A 13851-nucleotide genomic window follows, 5' to 3' on the forward strand; every position below is an offset into this window, starting at 1 on the left:
GCCACATTGTCTGTGCTGTCTGCAACTGACAAATATTTTTTTTCTGTCTACGACCAATGTCTTATAGTTTTCCTAACAGGTTATGTCCCATTTCTCCAATTTCTATTCTTTCTACAATTTCCCTCCCTCGTCAGGTCACACAGAGTCCTCATACCTGTGCATGTTTTCTCACCTGTAGAGAATGATTGCTTTCATTGTACACTGATGTTTGGGTGTGTGTGTTAGCACTGCTTCCCCTGGGGAATAGAGGATGATGTGCTGCCCTTCAGCTCAGCCTTAGGGATGGCCCACAGCAGGGAGGTCACCCCTGTTCCCAGAAACATGGACCCCATCTCCTTGTTTTCTCAAGCATCAGGATCCTTCCCTGCAGTTGGGTCTGGAAACTGCCTGGACATGGGTTAAACCGATGCTATCTCAGGAGTGATAACCAGCCTCCAAGATGGGCTACAATGAATCCTGTCTCCTTGCTTTCACACCCCTGTGAATCCTCTCCCGTATCATATGAGGGTTGTGACCAGCTGCATATGGTGGAAGTAATGGTGTCTCTTCCCAAGTGAGGTTATAAGATGACTTGGGCTCTCATCTGGCTCTTTCTCTCTCTCTTAGGTTACTTGCTCCTGGAAGGGCCAGCTGCCATGTTGTGAGAAGCCCCAGGGAGAGGCCACATGGTGAGGAGCTCAAGTCTCTGACCTACAGCCAGCAGGGGATTGAGATCTGTCAACAGTCATGGGAGTGAGCTTGGAAGCAGCCCTGGCTAAATCCTGAGATGACTGCTGCCCCAGCCACAGGGAAGACCCTCAGCCAGGACCACCCAATCCTGGATTCCTGATCCACAGACCCTGAGGGAGGTGGGCAGGTGAAGCCTCTAAGTTTGAGAGTGATTTGTTACACACCATGGATGACTAATATACCAACACTCCAACCTTGTGTCCTTAGGTCCCAGTTTGTTCAAACCATTTACCTTTGAGACACAATTCCCAGACTAATTGATATGGAAGGATGATGTTGCCATGACTTCTATTTATTACTGAGTCTTATCATGTATGTAATTCTTCTGCCAGGAGATCCAACACACAGAAGAGTGTCTGGCAACAGGAAAGGCCCAGTAAATATTTGCTGCATTAATGATACAAAGATTCACAAGATCAAACCTCCAATCAGACTCCAAGAAAACCACTCAATCTAAAAGAATATTGGCAAGAATGTGCCATAAGTTAAATGATAAACAAGCACTAAATGGCGCCCAACAAGGCTCATGAAATTCTACACAGGTTCCCAATACCATCTCTATCCCGGGTCCCACTGTTCCTCTGAGGTAGTCCTTCACAGAGAGTTTGGTTCCACTCTAGGTGGTGAGGACTCACCTGATGGCTTTCTACCTGGGCTTCAGTCATTCCTCCAGCATGGTCTTCTTTGTTGGCTTCCTTCCATGTCTGGGAGACACAGTGTTCCACTCAAGTCACCTGATGTGGCTCTTCCTGGCAGGAGCCACAGCTCCAGCTATAATATACCGGACATGTATACCCTTCTTTGGGGTTGATTTTAGTGTCGCTTATTAACCACCACCCTCACAGTGTGACACCACCCATCACCTTTGACATTCAGCTTCTGACCTGGGCTTCAAGAAAATTATCAGCACCAACTCTTTAAGCAGAAGAGAAGATGGTGACTTTACCTCAGCCCTGCTGTGCTGCCTGCATCCTCTACAGAGAAGGAGGTATCTCTACCCCAGCTGACCACTTCCCGTGTATCCGGGGGTTGGCATGGTATCTGATGCTCCTCTGGGTCATGGGTAGGCACAGTCCGACCATGCCTGTTGCTTAACCACTGTCTATGTCTACTTTCACCTACTACAGCAGCAGTGAGTAAATGCAACAGAGCCTGTAGGGCCTGCCAGAGTGAAACTACTTACTATCTGGAGCTTTATGGGGAAAATTTCCCAACCCCTGCTGTTTAGATCAGTGGATGCCAGAAATTTGCATTTTACAGAACTATTACCGAAGTAAGACTGGCAAATATGACTATAATAGTCACAAAACAACTAACACACCAGCATTTTAATATGACAAGGAAATTCAGTACTTAAGAAGGTAATGAATAAATTTAATTAGCAATCCACCAGAGCCCTGGATTTTCTCATATTTAATGCTTCTAACCGATAAAAACATCACCCAAGCCCAACTCTGTTGCATCAGAAAAGATAGTTTGGGGTTGACATGTTCACACTGCTATATTTAAAATAGATAACCAACAAGGACCTACTGTATAGCACAGGGAACTCTGCTCAATATTCTGTAATAACCTAAATGGGAAAATAATTTGAAAAAGAATAAATACATGTGTATGTATAACTGAATCACTTTGCTGTACACCTGAAACTAAAAACAACATTATTAATCAACTATATTCCAACATAAAATAAAAATCTAAAGAAAGATCATTAGAATTTTAATTAAAACATCAGAGGGTGAGTCCCAGCCTTTCTCCTTTCCATTGGGTGAGCTGAATAAGTCAATTGGGTTCCATGACCTCACATTCACCCTATAGGAAGGAAGGCAGGAAGGAAAGAAAGAAGGAAGGAAGGAAACTCACAGAGATGGAGAGTTACCTTGTGTCAGTCATTGTGCTATTTTATTTTTGTTCCAGCATTTTTGTAAATGAGGTAAGTAAGGCTGAGAGAGGATGGATCAGTAACTGCTGTTATATATAGAGAATAGGCTCAACTGGGAACAGAAGGAAGTCTGCTCACTGGAAGCCTATACTCTACTGCACCTCAGCCACTCAGAGGAAAGAAATGAGGTAGCCCTGGCAAGTCCAGGTGATGCGTGAGACCAGGAGTAGCCCTTTACCTGAAATGGAGTAATCACCTAGTCCACCCTGTCATGTGATCAATGAGAGAGCCCCTGCCAGCCAGTGATGGGGTTCACTTCTGGTGCTCCTGCCAGATCTGTACAGGGAATTTGAGGAGAGGGAGAGCAAAGAGAGCTGGTGCCTTGTGGCCCTACTCCCACTCAGAGAGAATGGGGTAGCAAGGGATGGGTAGTGCAGAATGTAAGTCATGAAAGGACATAGAAATCTGAATGACCCTTCAGAGCTCCCATGCACTGCTGGTAGGAATGTAAAATGTGCAGCTGCTCTGGAAAACGGTCTGGCAGTTCCTCAAGCAATTAAACATGTGCGACCCAGAAATCCCTCTCCTATACCCCAGAGAAATGAACACTCCTACCCCACAGAAACTTGTACACTAATATTTATAACAGCATTACTCATAACACCCAAAGATGGAAACAACACAAATGTCCATCAGTGGACAGAACAAAATGTGGTCTATCCATACAGTATAATATCATTCAGCCATAAAAAGGAATGAAGTCCCGATACATGGTACAACGTGGATGAACCTTGAAAACATTATGCTAAATGCAAGAGGCCAGTCACAGAAGAACACATGCTATATGAGTCCTTGTATGCAAAACATCCAGAATAGGCAAATCTACAGGTACAGAGAGTAGATTGATGGTTGGCAAAGGACGGGGGATGGAGGAGGGGGGATGGGGGTGATAAATAAAGAGTATGGATTTTCTTTCTGAGGTGATGAAAATGTATTAAAAGTGCCCGTGATGATGGTTGCACATGTCTGTGAATATACCGGAAACCATCGAATCACACACTTTTCATGAGCAAATTGTCTGGTATGTGAATTATAACTCAATAAAGCTGTTAAAAATATTCATGATCATAACTCTACCTCTCTCTCCACCTTCCCTGCTCTACTGCTCACACTTCTAGGCTTTAATCTGGAAATAACTTTGAGGATGTAGAGAAACTATGTGTCTGCCTGTTCCCTGGCACCATTCCCTCCCACACATAGAGAGCACATCTACTTAGCTGAAAATAGCAGGGTCTGGCGAACATTAGCTCCCAAACCTTCAAATATACGCTTTCTTTGTGTCCTTTAATCAGTACTTGTCAGCAACAATGAAAGTAGCGGCTGAGAAACAGTCATTATGAAAAATCAGAGTAGCACACTAACAATCCGTGCGACTCTATCCCAGCATCTCGCCTGTACCAGGCTGGGAGATAATTAAGTTTGATGCTGTGCAGGGGTTTGAAAGAAAAACCACCGCGATTTCCCGGGAGCAGGTCTGTTCAGGTTCCCCCTGCTGGGAAGTCTACTTTACAAAGAGCCTGAAGGTCATGAGCCTCTTTCATGGTCTCTCTGCCCTCGACTAAATGTTCTGTAAATAATTAGACATTAAAGGCTTGGAAATAATCAGGCCGCCATATTCCGCGGGTAGAGGACTAATTGGCAGAACTTGGTCTTGCCGATCATTAAATCCCAGTCTGAAATGCCCGAGAGGGGGAGGAGAGACTGGAATTCTTATCTAATACTGATATTTATAGCCCTTTGTTTTCCCAGGAGCAGATGTCTTCCACTCTGTGGACATAAATTCAGAGTCTTTCAATTTCACGTTCCTATCCACAAATTATTTAAGCACTAGGGCTCTTCTATAAGCAATATTACCTCAAAAAAAAAAATCAAAGGACTGAGTACTGCCAAAGTTAAATATGAAACCTGGAAGCTGTTGAGGCACAAAGGGGGCTGTGCTCCCCTGAGGGTGTCAGGATCTCATTAATATTCATGACCCACCTCGACTCAGGAGGGACGTGCACTACCGCCCAGAACCTAGACGATGAGCACCCCCATCCTGAGAAGCCTGGAGGGGGCAGCCCCATCTTGTTAGGTCCCAGCCTTCATTCTCTCTCTTTTTTTTTTTTAACATCTTTATTGAAGTATAATTGCTCTACAATGGCGTGTTAGTTTCTGCTTTATAACAAAGGGAATCAGCTATACATATACATATGTCCCCATATCCCCTCCCTCTTGTGTCTCCCTCCCACCCTCCCTATCCCACCCCTCTAGGTGGTCACAAAGCACCGAGTTGATCTCCCTGTGCTATGCGGCTGCTTCCCACTAGCTATCTATTTTACATTTGGTAGTGTATATATGTCCATGCCACTCTCTCACTTCCTCCCAGCTTACCCTTCCCCCTCCCTGTGTCCTCAAGTCCATTCTCTATGTCTGCGTCTTTATTCTACCCTGCCACTAGGTTCATCAGTACCAGTTTTTTAGATTCCATATATATGTGTTAGGATACGGTATTTGTTTTTCTCTTTCTGACTTACTTCACTCTGTATGACAAACTCTAGGTCCATCACTACAAATAACTCAATTTCATTTCTTTTTATGGCTGAGTAATATTCCACTGTATATATGTGAATATATATGCCACATCTTCTTTATCCGTTCATCTGTCAATGGACACTTAGGTTCCTTCCATGTCCTGGCTATTGTTAATAATGCTGCAGTGAACACTGGGGTACATGTCTCTTTTTGAATTCTGCTTTTCTCGGGGTATATGCCCAGTAGTGGGATTGCTGGGTCATATGGTAGTTCTATTTTTAGTTTTTTAAGGAATCTCCATACTGTTCTCCATAGTGACTGTATCAATTTACATTCCCACCAACAGTGCAGGAGAGTTCCCTTTTCACCACACCCTCTCCAGCATTTATTGTTTCTAGATTTTTTTGATGAAGGCCATTCTGACTGGTGTGAGGTGTTACCTCATTTTAGTTTTGCTATGCATTTCTCTAATGATTAGTGATGTTGAGCATCCTTTCATGTGTTTGTTGGCAATCTGTATACCTTCTTTGGAGAAATGTCTATTAGGTCTTCTGCTCATATTTGGACTGGGTTGTTTGTTTTTTTGATATTGAGCTGCATGGGCTGCCTTGTATATTTTGGAGGTTAATCCTTTGTCAGTTGCTTTGTTTGCAAATATCAGAAAAGAAAGTCTGGGCTTGTTTTATTCCTTCTTCCTCAGGGTTTTTATGAACATCGATAAGATCAATACCTGGATTGTGCTGCGAGTCTCCTGAGACAAGGCCTGAGATTAATATTAGCGACTGTCATTTTAAAGACCCATCTCCCAACCACTTTTGACAGTCGGTCTAATGATTCACTTTCAGCCTGACCAGCCAAACTCTTCTAAAATCGATTCAGAATCCATTCTGCTGAAAAATATATCTGGCAATTTAGAATATCTTTTAAGGTAATTAGAGACATCTAAATGCATCAACAATTTTACCTGCCCAAAGGGAAACTCTGATAACGGCCCCTGTCACCTGGGTCTCCCACAGGGTTAGAAAGGAGGGAAGAGGCATCACTGACACCTTCCACATCACCACGCTCCATAACCTGGTGCAAGGTGATCGATCTGTCTATGGCTTGATTTTCCTAAGAGTCTGAGAAGTGAGGATCATAAATTCTAATTTACTGATAGGAGGGGAGGGTTTGTTTTTATTTTTATTTTTGAGATACAAATGCTGTGATAGTAATACCTCACCTCACATTAGCAGAGAATTTACAGTTGTTCATATATTTTCATGCGATTTTTAAGGAACTAACTAACACATAAATCATTTGGGAAAATAATTAGGTAGAGAATAGTTAGGGAAAGTAATATCATTCCTAATTTAGAAAGGAGGAGAAAGACTCAAAAAAAAAAATCCCAGAGTTTGTCAACGCCACCTATAAAAGACAAAGCAAACAGCAGAGACTGGTGTTCAGCCCTCTGGCCCTGGCCTTGGCCACACCTGGCCAGAGCCCAGCACACAGACCAACCAGCCTTTCACCAGAGGGCCGTAGCTGACACTTACACTGGGTCCTCTCCCACTAAAGTGGCACCACTGAGGGATAAATTAGGAGTTCGGGATTAACATATACACACTACTATGTATAAAATAGATAACCAACAAGGACCTACTGTATAGCACAGGGAACTCTACTCAATATTTTATAATAACCTATAAGGGAAAAGAATATACATATATATGTAAACTGAGTCACTTTGCTGTACACCTGAAACTAACACAACATTGTAAATCAACTATACTTCAATAAAAAATAAATTAAAAAAATAAAGTGGCACTACTGATAACCCTGTCTCTCTAGAAAATAGGAGACTGAAGCCAGTTGGCACGGTGTGAGTCTTAGCCTGAGGGAAATGTGACAATCTTTCAGCATGCTTACCTGCTTTGGGACAGGCAAGCATGGGGACATTCATTTTTGTCACCCACTTCTCCACTCACAGCCTCAAGGCGCTGGTATGAACATGCATTGCAAATGACACTAGACTTTAGTTTTACAACCATCTTGCCTCCAAAGGACCCCAGACCAGTAAGCCTTCCAGGACTAGGGACGTGCTGGGTGCTACTGTGAAGACCAGGACCGTCTCCTTCTCTCAGTGAGTCAGGGACACCCTGGACACGTGAAATAAGCTGAGACAGCTGCATCCACAGGGACCCCGACTGAGATTCTTCCAAACTCTGAGACACTGCCCATGATTTTTTCTCATTTATTTCTGCACAATAGAATCCACCGGACCGTTAATCTAGCAAGAATAAATATTATTACATGCTTTGGTGGGGACACAAGGGCAAATTGGGTTCACCGTGAAGATTATCTTGCTCTTTGTTTCATATTAAAATGCCTAGAAGTCTCCCAAGAGACCATGTCAAAGATGAAATTTATCCATTGCTCTGCATTTGCTAATTTGGTAAGAGTTCTGATCTCATTTGTGGGGCTTAATATAGAAATTCATTGAACCTGAACAGACACACAGCAATGAGGAATTTATCCAATGCCATTTTCTGTGGTACGTGCCAGAAACTATGCACAGTATGCTGCTATCCCTGTACACATACGTATGATCATACATATGTCCTATATAATGTCAAAAATTCTGAGGCAGAAATGCACTTAGCTCCTAAAAGCATCATACCTTCCAAACAGCATAATGCCTTCCAAATTCCTCCTAATTTATTTCCTCTGATTTTTGAAAGATGCTGTGTTTTAAAGTATTAATATTTTGTATTGAAAGAACATGTTATAATTCTATACCATAATCCTCAAATTTCAATCAAGTAACATGAGATGAAAATTCTAAATTGAGGAATGAAAGATAAGGACCCAGCATCAATTATTGTGACATGCCATTAGACAAAGACCTAGACTATTTTATGGGACTTCACCATCTCCTAAGGACTCCAGTCCCACATGTTCTCAGCCGGTTTAGCATACCTGACAGTGTGACCATACCTGTCAAACTCAGAGTCCCTGGCCATGTGCCCACCTTCCCCTCCGGCTGCTGTGTGCCTTGTTTGTTGGCTTAAAAATAAATTCCTTGGTTGAACAAACATGCAGGAACAGCCTGGATGGAAAAGAATGGGCAGGATTAAATGGTATCTTCATAGCAGTGTTTGTAAATGCTTGAATGTTTATTTTAAAGGTTAGAACATGTCTATTCTTAGCAGGTAATAGTTCAGCCACAGCTACACTACTTTGCTAGTCACATTATTTTGTGTGTGAAATGGGAAAGGTGTCCATATGTATCATCTGAATTTCTCAGATTTGGCTGTGAGAAAAGAAAAATCTTCCGGTTTGCTGCTGTTCTTCACCGTGACTGGGCAGGTTCTGAGGAAGGACAGTAAGAGCGTGTGTGGGGAATCGGAGTTGAGCAGCTCAGTATATGAAATCCAAGATGCTCTGAGGATGGTACAGTTTTATGTTCTCAAAGCAATGCGTGCTATGGTAATAACATAGCCGTTTGTACTTTACCTATAGCAAGAAACACAGGGGAACTCGACAACTTCATTGTGCCCTTTACTGGGATTTACTAGAGACCATCTGCAGTGAATTATGTTATTCTGTCATATTTCAGAATATGTTGTCCTTGTTGAGTGAAGAGAGCACAGGATAAATGGAACATGTATGGCTGACAATAAGACAAAATCAGTGACCCCAAACTGGACGATCTATAGCTTCCTACAGCTGCTGGAACAAACTACCACAGAGGTCATGACTTGGACAACACAGATTTATTATTTTATAGTTCTGGAAGCTGAAGTGCAAAATGGTTCTTACTGGATGAAAATCAAGGTGCTGGCAGGGCTCTGTTCCTTCTGGAGGCTCTAAGGGGGTGAACTGGCTTGAATGATGTCCCCCCCAGAATGCATGTCTGCCCGGAATCTCAGAAGGTGACCGTGTTTTGGAAATAGGGTCTTTATAGATGTGATCAGTGAAATTAAGATGAGGTTATATTGAATTGGGGGGGCATAAAGCAACATTTGATGGCCTTACAAGAGAATTAATCTAATAGAGAGACACAGGAGAGCACTGTGTGAGGAAGGATGTAGAGAGGATGAAGGGATGCATCTACGTGCCTAGGGATGTCAAGGATTGCCAGCAACCACCAAAAGCTGAAAAAGGCAAGAAAGGGTCCTTCCCTAGAGCATGGGGAGGGCATGGCCCTGCCAAGACCTTGAATGTGGGCTCCCAGCCTCCAGAACCAGGAGACAATAATTTACTACTCTTTTAAGCTACACACGTTTGTGGTTATTTGTTATGATGGCCCTGGGAGATTAATACAGGGAGAATCTGTCCCTTGTCTTTTCCAGCTTCTAGAAGCTGCCTGCATCCCTTGTTTCCTGGTACCATCCTCCATCTTCAGAATCAGCCATGGTGGGGTGAATCCTTACACTGCATCTCTGTGACCTTCTTCTGTCACCATATCTATCTCCGACTAGAGCCAGGAAAGGGTCTCTGATTTTAAGAACTTATGTTTGGACTGAGCCTTCTGCGATAACCCAGGATAATTGCCCCATCTCAAGGTCGACGACCTCCATCACACCTACAAAGTCTCTGACCACTTAGGCGACAGGCTCACAGGTTCCAGGGCTGAGGGTCTGGGCATCTTTGCAGGGGAGTGGGGCATTATTCTACCTGCCAAAGATGGGCTGGCAGAAAAGAATACCTTGAATTAAAGACAAAAGTGTGAGCAATGTAACTTAAGAAAGTCTAAGAGAAAAGTCAACAGCTATTGAATACTCATTACATTCAAAGAGGAGTTCTGGGGAGAAGGAGAAGGAAAAGAAAAGTTGAATAAGGCAAGCCTTCCTTTAAGAAATCATATTCTAGTGGAGTAAACAATACAAATGCATCTTACCATAGCACCCAAGTCATTTACTATGTGACTCCAAAAGGAAGCACAGGAGACTTTCTGAAATTTCACAGGGCTCCTTTATTAGAGTCTGTGAAATATTTCCCAGCCATGAAATAGGATGCCAGGCAACCAGGGGTTCTGTGATGAACCAGCCAGAGGTCTGTCGGGGAGCAGGGCAGAGTGAAGCTCATACCAGGGACGGTCTCCCCAAGAAGACATTTGAACAGGTTCTTGAGTCATGTGTGTGGTGTAAGCAAGAGGGAGAATGACACTCCAAACAGCCAGAACAGTGTGAGCAAGGGAACCGAGCCATGAAAGTTCAATGAACATTGAGAAGAGCAAGTGGAATTTTTTAGACAGTATCCAGCCTGAGAACATGAGGGTGAAGTTCAATTTGCTTTGCTCACCGATGGCTGCCGAGCGCTGAAGACAGCTCTTCCAGACATTTTTCTCTTTGCCTTTCGCTTATTTACTGTTGAGTAGCACACATGATGGCAGACTGTACAACATTAGTTTTCAAAACCAAATCCAGCATTCTTTCCTCTTAAGATTGTTTTTTCATGTGTTTAAAATAAGAGTTTAGAGACTAATACTAAAATGACTTAGGTATCACTGATGATGTTTAAACAAGTACATTTCCTGTACTTCTGAGTCTTTAGTTTGTGAGCCGGCTGACAAGTGTAGGGGAGCAAAGCTTGTTCACCCCGCCAATCCCCGGCAAACGTGTCTCTTTGGCATGAGGATTATTTTAGGCTGATTATTTTTAAGAAACAGAAGATTCAGGAAGTCTCTCTTTTTTACTTCCCTCTTGCTACCTTAAGAATTTAATAAAGGGCATGCTCCCCAAACAGAGCTATCACTAGAGATGTCTGTAAAGAATATGGGTAAGTGTGGTTGGGAAACTCAGCAGGGCCTAGAGGTAAGGGTTAGTCTTACCTAACTGTCTCCTCCTGGCCCAGCAAACATGTTAACCAAACCCTCAGGAGGCATCACTTCTGGAAGAAATGTAATATTAACAGTTCTGAATTACCTTTTGAGTAGAAGATGTCCCGGGACTTAATCCCCTGAAGCTCCTAGTGAGGCTAGCTGTACTGGAAGGTTTCTGAGGCCAGTCAGGTGTAGGGGAGGGGCTTCAGATCAGTGGTACCCAGATCGTGCATGGAGAGAGGATTGGTGGGTGGCATTTGGGTTGCATATTTGCTATACTGTACATGTCCTTTTCTTTGCCAGCCATTTTTAAACTTCAAAGTGTTATCTGTTCTGTGGCTGATGTTCTAAAAACCTTTCATAATTACCTAAATTAATAAGAAATAAAATGTTTATTTTATTCAAAGGCAACCCTCTCTCATCTCACATGTACATTCTTTTTGTCGAAGAGAAAGACAGTTTCCTCTGCCCTTCTAGGTTTTCCTGGCTGGTCTAAGAATTAAACTGACATGATATAGATTAACAGGAGAAAATCAAACAAAAATTTAATAACAAGTATACATGGGAGAGACCCAGGGGAGCTGAGCAACTTGCCAAAATGGCTGAAACCCTCACCTTAGATACTATATTCAGCTAAAGACCCAAAAGGAAATCTGGGGTAATGGTTTGGGACCTCAAAGGGGAGGAAGGCAATTGATGGGGATGGAAAAGCAAATGTTTTAGATTTCTTCCAGATGGAATGAAATGGACACTCCAAGTCCCCTCCAAGTAGGAACCAGATAAGTTGTCTTAAGATTTAGGCTCCGCAAATATCATTCAATCTGTGTGCTGTTTTCTTTAGGCACTTTGCTAATACCGAAGTATTATTTCAAAGTTTAATGATATTGGATGAGTTTTAAATGCCATCTAATTATTATGTAAATTTGAAGCGAACACAATCAATGTAATAAAATAAAATATCCCATAGGTTATGATTCTATATCCCTCTGGGAGTTAATTCTGGAACCGGAAAATGATCCCCCTGAAATCCACCACACCTGCTCTAAGCGGGGCACTGAGCCCTGTCCTTGAAAGTGTGGTTGTTCCGACCACTCTGTGTGGCTTTTATTTTGACACCTACACGTCAGAAGGCAGAGAGCAGAGCCTCATCATATAAGCAGCCAATGTATTCACAGGCATTAAGAATACAAACTACTAGGGCTTCCCTGGTGGCGCAGTGGTTGAGAGTCCACCTGCTGATGCAGGGGACACGGGTTCGTGCCCCGGTCCGGGAAGATCCCACATGCCGTGGAGCAGCTGGGCCCATGAGCCATGTCCCCTGAGACTGCGCGTCCGGAGCCTGTGCTCTGCAACGGGAGAGGCCACAACAGTGAGAGGCCCGCATACCGCAAAAAAAAAAAAAAAAAAAAAAAAAAATACAAACTACTATACATAAAATAGATAAGCAAAGGGATTTACTCTACAGCACAGGGAAGTCTTTTCAATATCTGGTAATAACCTATAATGGAACACAATCTGGAAAAAATATACATATAAAACAATTCAACATATGGGAATACAAAGGAACATAAAAACCACATAAAATGGATCAAAAGATTAATTAAAAATAAAAAGACAGGAGTGTGTTCTGTGCTAGGTGGTTTCACCCATTGTGAAAGATCATAGACTTCCCAGGCTGTCAGGATGTGATGTGTGGTGTGCAGTCCAGCGGTAGAGTTCTAGGAAACACTCATAAGGTCCTTGGGTCTTCCAGGCCTCGAGACAGTGGAGAGGAGAGTCAGAGGGGCTCGGGTAGAGAGACCGGACCTTCTGCCATGTGTCCCAGGTGTGCCCCTGCTCTCAGCTGGCAACGCACACCCTCCCTGGGCAATGTCTCCGAGACCAGAGGAATCAGGGTGAGTGGGTAAGTAGGCTCTGTCTCTCATTTGTCTGTCCTCTTAGCGTGGCCCCTGGCATGGTGACTGTATCTCTTTCCCATGTCTTAACACTCAGGACGTTTAGGGTCTCCCCCGCCCGGTTGGACCCTGCCACCAAGAAGATGACTAGGTCGTGTTGCCTCGCTTGGCACCCGTCCTATCAGCCTGTCGTTCTCATCCCGTGTGTCTATCCTCTTTGCTGTCCTCATCTGATGGTATGGCCGGTCCACCCATGGTGACAGAAAGAACATGCTGCAGGTTGTCCCCAAGCTGGTACAAATTCCAGATGGAGTGCAGCATCTTCAGCACCTGAGTGACTACCCCAGCTTTTCTGGGTTTGATGTGTCTTTGAATCATTGAAAGACGGGGGCTGTGAGCACTGGTCGGACTTTCATCCCCTGAGCTCCTGGGAGGCAAGCTCTGATGACACACAGCCCTGACCTTGCACCTGTCCGTGCTGTGTTATGAATGACTATGGAAAACAAGGATGACCCCAGTCAGGGGAGCACAGAGGATGCTGGAGCTGGACAAGCAGTGGTGACATCAAACCTACCACCCCCTTCTGACAAACCAGGAGAGGTTTCCCTCTCTGCCGGACCCAGGACAGGTGTTTTAGCCCCGCCCCACTTGCAGGGCCTATGGCTGCTGGCAGGTCACACCCCTCTTCAGGGGTGGGCCCTGCAGCCGTGCGCCTGCCACAAAGCAAGAAGGGTCCAGTGTTGTGTGTATGTGGGGTTGCCTAGGGAATGGGGGCGTCTACTGATTTAAATGATATTCACTTCTAAAAAATATCTTCATAGCAACGTTTGGACTAGTGTTTGCCCAAACAATTGGACACCACAGTCTAGCCTAGCCGACACACAAAATTAACCCTCATAGATTCTACCAACGTGAGCTGAATCTGAGCTTGCACCCAACCGCCCACCGCAGCTGCCGCTGAAGTC

Source organism: Lagenorhynchus albirostris, chromosome 3 (assembly GCF_949774975.1).
Source record: "Lagenorhynchus albirostris chromosome 3, mLagAlb1.1, whole genome shotgun sequence".
Taxonomy (NCBI): Eukaryota; Metazoa; Chordata; class Mammalia; order Artiodactyla; family Delphinidae; genus Lagenorhynchus; species Lagenorhynchus albirostris.